General features: G+C 49.6%; 1 long non-coding RNA gene across 1 annotated transcript; it reads left to right on the forward strand.

Moving 5' to 3' along the window:
- The first annotated feature begins 5,249 nt into the window (after positions 1–5,249).
- On the forward strand, positions 5,250–6,508 carry LOC134911475 (uncharacterized). The gene is made up of 3 exons (XR_010176606.1): positions 5,250–5,334; positions 6,139–6,192; positions 6,455–6,508. It is a non-coding gene; the product is annotated as an uncharacterized LOC134911475 (long non-coding RNA).
- The last annotated feature ends 227 nt before the right edge of the window (positions 6,509–6,735 follow it).

Here is a 6,735-nt window from a genome sequence, read left to right on the forward strand (position 1 = left end):
TCAAAGGTTTTATGTAAAATGGATATAAGCAAATTCATCTGAGCTGTCTCCATCGTCTATAGAAGCTTCCATGTTATACATTCCTGAGTTGAAGTGCTGAAGCATATTGGTAGTTGGTTTAAAATCCTTGCAACAAATACCCAAGCGTCTTAAACCATATCTGACATAAAGAATACCACACACTGTACAGTAAAGTGGTCCTGAATTGCTTCACTGTTGTGTGTCTGGTCAGTGTCTTTGTTGTTGTCATTGTTAAAAACAAATTAGCCCTACTGAATACACACATCCGGCCAGGGCCGGTGCAAGGTTTCTCGGCACCCTAGGCAAAACTTCTGCGCACTCTCCCCCTCAGGTGAAAATGTGGAGGTGGCGTCTTAGAAGTTCCACAGCCGATATTGCTAAATAGAGAATGCCACCTACAAAAAAAAAAAAAAATGCTAAGCACGACTTTTGCAGAGACCCCAGGTAGGCTGAAGTGTAGGGAAGGAGGACAACACAGGCAGGAGATATAAATAGATACACAGCATATGGAGTGTACTATAGTTGTGAGGGAGCGTTCTTTGCTCGGTATGCAGTTAACATCCTGGCTGTCGGGATCCCGGCGGTGAGGATACCGATGCCGGAATCCTGACACTCTGCGAAATGGCGGCAGTCGGAATACCGACACAAGCCCGATATTCACCCTTGTTTGGTGGCCCACGGTGGTCCGAGGGGGAATATATTAGTGTGGCGACCAAAGGTCGCCACGGGGGGCTGATGTGTGGCGAGCGCAACAAGCCTGCATGGGTACACGCTGCGCTCGCTGTCGGGATTCCGCCTGTCACGATCCCGGTGTCACTCTCCTAACCGCTGGGACCGCCACTGCCGGGATCCCATACCAATCCCCTTTGCTCATTACAATGAGTAGATCATATTATGCCACATTACAGTGCCCCCCTGCCATTATAACATCCACTGCACACTCCTCTCACTGACAATGTAATGTCACACAGCTCAGGCTGGGAATGGATCAGACCCAATTGCTTAGCAGCCAAAACTAGGGAAATTGCTATGCAACTTTATAACTTGGGTCCAGGGCCCCCTAAGCCTCCGGGCCCCATAACAATGGCACCTCTTGCACCCACAATAGTTACACCCATGATTATAGGCATCAATGCAGTGACAGACCATACAATACTGACATCACTGCAGTTACTGCAGTGCTGCACATTCACTGTCACAATGACTACCATACCACATACACAGCATGCCAGTAAGTGCCACACCGCACAGAGAGCATCCTATCATCTGCCGTATTGCACAGACAGCACACGGTAATAGGCCCTACACACTGGCCGATTTTTTGAAAGATATGAACGATCTCGTTCATAAATGAACGAGAACTCGTTCATATCTTTCAGTGTGGAGGCTCCAGCGATGAACGATGCGCGGTCCCGCGCTCGTTCATCGCTGGTCCCCCGTCGGCTGTGCATGCAGGCCAATATGGACGATCTTGTCCATATTTGCCTGCAGTTCTATGGAGCCGCGTGACGGGGGGAGTGAAGAAACTTCACTCCCCCCATCACTGCCCCCCCGCCGCCGGGTCGCTCGTCGGCCGTATCCGCCGGTGGGCAGCTCGGCGGCGGGTCGGCCAGTGTGTAGGGCCCCTAACAGTGACCACCATACCATACAGACAACACCTTTGGGATTGCAATACAGTACACTGAGTACAGGGTGTGCTGGAACTTGTAGTACCTCTATTGCTGGATACTTGTGGCCCCTCTGCTATCTGGGCATAGGCATGTCAGTCAGTTACATGGATTAATACAGGACTCACAAAACTCCCATTATCCATAGCTGCAGTTGCCAAATGTGGTGACATGCACCTGAAACAAAAGGGGTGGGATAATTAATTGCTGACGAGGAGGGAATGGAGAGACTACAGCCAGGGAGGAGCCACCCGAGAGCAGGTGCTGCACAGGCAGGCGACATCACAGCACATGACAGTCATGTGACTGTCAGTGCTGATGTTGTAGCCACACTGAGACTAGCACTTAAGGCCCATACACACTTGCTGAGAAAATGAACGACGTCACTCACTTTCCCCCTTCCTCAGCGACGTCGCTCATTTTGTCGGCAAATGTGTATGCTGCCAGCGACGACCGATGCGCGGCCCTGCAGGTCGGCAACGATCGTCGCAGTCGGCAGTGCATGCATGCTCTTTCTGGACTGTCGGCAGTGCATGCATAACCGGCGGCTGCATGACGTCACTGAGCGATATGAACGGTCATATAGCTCAGTGTGTATGGGCAGCTGCCGACCGCTCGGCCCGGGAGGGGAAACACCAGACAACATCGCTCATAGAGCATCGTCGTCTAGTGTGTATGGACCATTAGAGCCAGGCTGGCAGGTTAGTCATATGTGTAGGCAGGCACTGCCTGAGCCTAATTTTTTTGGTAAGAATAAATCCTTATTTAGCTCATCATGGCTACATCTGCGCTTAACGTGCACTCTCGGCGCGTATAGGTGCACCCATTCATGCGAGCGTAGCTGTCTGTAACTGTCATTTGCTCCATGTGTGAAAAAAAAACACACACTAGCCTCCACGTTAAAAAAAAAACCATACACATATACCCCACATAAAAAAAAATCCACATACTGGACCTTAGCCTCCACATGAAAATAATGAAATGCACTGGAGTATACTCAATACTGTACATGCCAAACACAAACTGCATTTGTATAGTATATAAATCCTGTCCTGTAGATAGACAATGATGCACATGTAAACAAGTTCAACTAAATTATTTTATTTTATTAATTCTACTTAGAATAATTCAGTAAGAACCTTTGGTAAATGTTAGTCAATTTGTTTGGAACAAAATGCAGAAATGCCTGCCCATGTTATTCCTCAATAACAAATGAATCCAGCTTCAGTCTGTAGCTATATATACTCTATTCACATTTGCCACTTGATCCACATTATTTGCTAACAAGAAAATTACACACCAAACCTTCTATATACTTTGACAAAACCGTGTGTGGGCACGGTACTGGTAGGCGCAGACGGGCAGCAGCCACGATGGGGTGATGAATGCACAGGCAATGAAGGGAGGAAGACTAGATCAGTCAGTGGGGACCAGGAGTTGGGAGGCACCGATGGGCAGGCAGCTACAGGTGAAGCTAACAGCGCAGGTGGTCATTGTCAGTACAGCAAGTGGAAGATGGCACCCTTGCAGATTTGTGCGGCACGTGACTGAGTACCTGGCATAACTGGGCGGCCAACCCTGACTGAATAACAAGGTGCACACAACTCACATCCCAACCCTATTGGTGACCATGTTACTGAGGGGGTGATTCATACCTGATCGCTGCTGTGCGTTTTCGCACAGCGGGGGATCAGGGCATAACTGCGCATGCACCGCAATGTGCACACGCGTCGGACAGCAACAAAGGGCATCACTGGTTAGCGAGGGGATGGAGCGAAAAAAACAAACACATGGGCGTTCGCAAGGTGATTAACAGGAGGAGGCTGTTTGTGGGTGGTAACTGAGCGTTTATTGGGACTGTCCGTAAAAAGCAGGCGTGCCCAAGCGTTTTCAGGGAGGGTGTCTGACATCAGCTCCGGCCCCGATCAGCCTGTTCTCATCACACAGGAGGAGTAAGTCCTGGGCTGCGCACACACTGCACGCACTGGATTTTTGTAGCTCTGCGTACACATAGCATCGCACACTTGCACTGCGAATTTACACTCCCCATGGAGGCGGCGACTGTCTGATCCCAGGACAACAAACTGCAGCCCAGCGATCAGATCTGAATCACCTCCTAAGCTCTCTGATTCTGCATAACTCTCCCATCGGAGCCTTAGTCATACCATGTACACAAAGGGGGGGGGGGGGGAGATATTGTGCTGCTGTTACCCCCTCCTCTGCTTCCATCTGCCCAGCTACAGAAAGAAGTGTGTCACTGTATCATACATATAAACCCTGACTGCACACGACTATACCGCAGCAGTGTACAGTGGTAGCAGCGCTGATCAAGTACCATCTCACTGCGGTGTGGGGGGTGCTGTGACTGCCGGATGAGAGGCCAGGCTGCGCGGCCCTTCTTCTCGTTGTCCCGAGGTGCCAGTAATGCCCCTCATGCTCAGCGTGAGAGGTAGGTGCCGCGGTGCAGTGCGCCCAGGCCCCTCATCTCATCCTCCATAGTCTGTTTTTCCCCTGGGTCCTAGAGCAGAAACATATCAGCTGGTGGCACCGCTGCTCCTCATTCTCCCCTATGACCCTGTGCAGGGACGTCAGCGTACTGTGGCTGAGCCTGCCGGAGTCCCTGTGCCTGGAGCTCCTCATGCGCAAATGTGGCTGCTTCGTGTGAGAGCTGCGAGGAGGAAGACTGGATACATCAGCGGTGACTGAGCCAGTAAGCACTGACGGGCAGGCAGCTGCGGCTTAAGTTGTCAGTGCAGCCTGCCCTTGAAGCTTGACACCATACGCGGCTGCGTACCTGGCGTAATTGGCCAGCCGGCCCTATGTGCATGGGCAAACGCAGGATTTATGCAGGGGTGTTTCCAAAGATGGTCTGGAGATGGGCTGGAGCCTATAAGCGGGGTTTGTTAGTGTTTGTGTATGAACTGTATGAATTATACATATATATACTATATATATATAAGTACACTGGCAGCAATAATTACAAGACAAACACAACATATTTCTAGTCTGTACTTACACCCCGTCCCCTTCATCCATACTGCTTAACTTACCGCTGACTGAGATCAGCAACAGGAGCAGCACAGTGGATACAGTAGGTCACTCACTGTGACTGGAAGAGGAGCTGGCCGGGTGCCTAACTCAATCAGGCCCCGCCCCCCTTGCAGTGTGCCCTGACATGTAGAAAGGGGGCGAAGCCAAATGCCGATTGGGGGCGGGGCTTAAATGGCGGGTAGCAGGGGGGGAAAATGCTAGCCTGTGTGGAAGAGGTGAGGGGTCGTAAGTCTGCTGCCGGCATTATCTAAATGGAAGGATGTCTCTCAGACAAGAGACATCCTTCTGTGTTTTTTGTTAGAGGATCAGTGCCGCCCTCCAGTGGCTGGCGCTCTAGGCAGCTGCCTAAAGCTGCCTAATGGTAGCGCCGGCCCTGCATCCGGCAGCCACAATAGATGTTACCTAAAGTAACCTTACTTAATCTGATTGTGTGGCCTGGAATCCATTGTGTAGGGAAGAATGAGGGGGTTGTATGGCCTGACATCTGATACTGGCTGTATCTACCCAACAGCTAATGCTGTGGCCAATGTGTTTAATACAGGCACCCCTGGACCAATTCCTCCGCCGCCGGCATTTGCGGACCCGCCTCGTCCTGGTAAGACATTTTTGTTAAGTTAAGGCTCATTTCACCACTGTTTCTAAACCTTATTACCCACCCTGTGCCTCTTATCCTACACCTCCCACTGTGCCTCAGCTTCCCCTTGTCTTTTTAGCCTATCCCTGCTCCTGTGGCTGAGCCTCCCCATGTCTCTGCTGTGGAACATCATGATGTCATGTAAACTGTGCTGTATAGGGTTCCTTGGAGGCCTGGTACAGTACAGTATTTACAGTCATTTATCTTTTTTCCCATAAAACAGGTACCGGACAAGTTCCAGTGCCTATTACAGTGACAATAAATATTTGATCACCCCTGCAAGCGTCTATTTTTATTTTTGAGATTTACGGGCATTGCATAGGAGTCACTTTATAAGTGGGACATAAGGGACACTCCTGGGGACATAAAGGGCACTACTACTGGGGGCATTTCTTTTATAGGCTCTACTGTACATAAGGGGCACTAACAGTACAGTGGCCATAGCATAAGGGGCAATACTGCTGTGGGCATTGTATAAGGGGTGGAAGAACCCAGCACTGATTTTGCCTATTACAGTGACAATAAATATTTTAATTGGTTCTTGATCACCCCTGCAAGCGTCTTTTTTTATTTTTGAGATTTACCAGTGTCTGTGAAACTGATCATAGATGTGCTAAATTTAGCACATCTACGATCTGATCTGAATTAGGCCCTAGGTGCGATTTGCACCTTGTGAAATGTACAGTAAACCATGAGGGTATGAATGCTTTTGTTTGATTACTGCTGGGGACAAAGGTAATGCTGTGGCCAATGTGTTTAATACAGGCACCCCTGGACCTATTCCTCCGCCGCCGGCATTCGCGGACCCGCCTCGTCTTGGTAAGACATTTTTGTTAAGTTAAGGCTCATTTCACCACTGTTTCTAAACCTTATTCCCCACCCTGTGCCTCTTATCCTACACCTCCCACTGTGCCTCAGCTTCCCCTTGTCTTTTTAGCCTATCCCTGCTCCTGTGGCTGAGCCTCCCCATGTCTCTGCTGTGGAACATCATGATGTCATGTAAACTGTGCTTTATAGGGTTCCTTGGGGGCCTGGTACAGTACAGTATTTACAGTCATTTATCTTTTTTCCCATAAAACAGGTACCGGACAAGTTCCAGGACCAGGGCGCTATGGCCCGGACAACCTGACTAGGGGTACAGTCATAATAGTGTTATTTTACATGCATACTGTTCATAAACTTTGATAAAGTGCTGTACAGTGGCCCTCATTCCGAGTTGTTCGCTCGCAAGTGAATTTTAGCAGATTTGCTCATGCTAAGCCGCCGCCTACTGGGAGTGAATCTTAGCATCTTAAAATTGCGAACGATGTATTCGCAATATTGCGATTACACACCTCGTAGCAGTTTCTGAGTAGCTTCAGA

This window comes from Pseudophryne corroboree, chromosome 4, assembly GCF_028390025.1.
Source record: "Pseudophryne corroboree isolate aPseCor3 chromosome 4, aPseCor3.hap2, whole genome shotgun sequence".
Lineage (NCBI taxonomy): Eukaryota > Metazoa > Chordata > Amphibia > Anura > Myobatrachidae > Pseudophryne > Pseudophryne corroboree.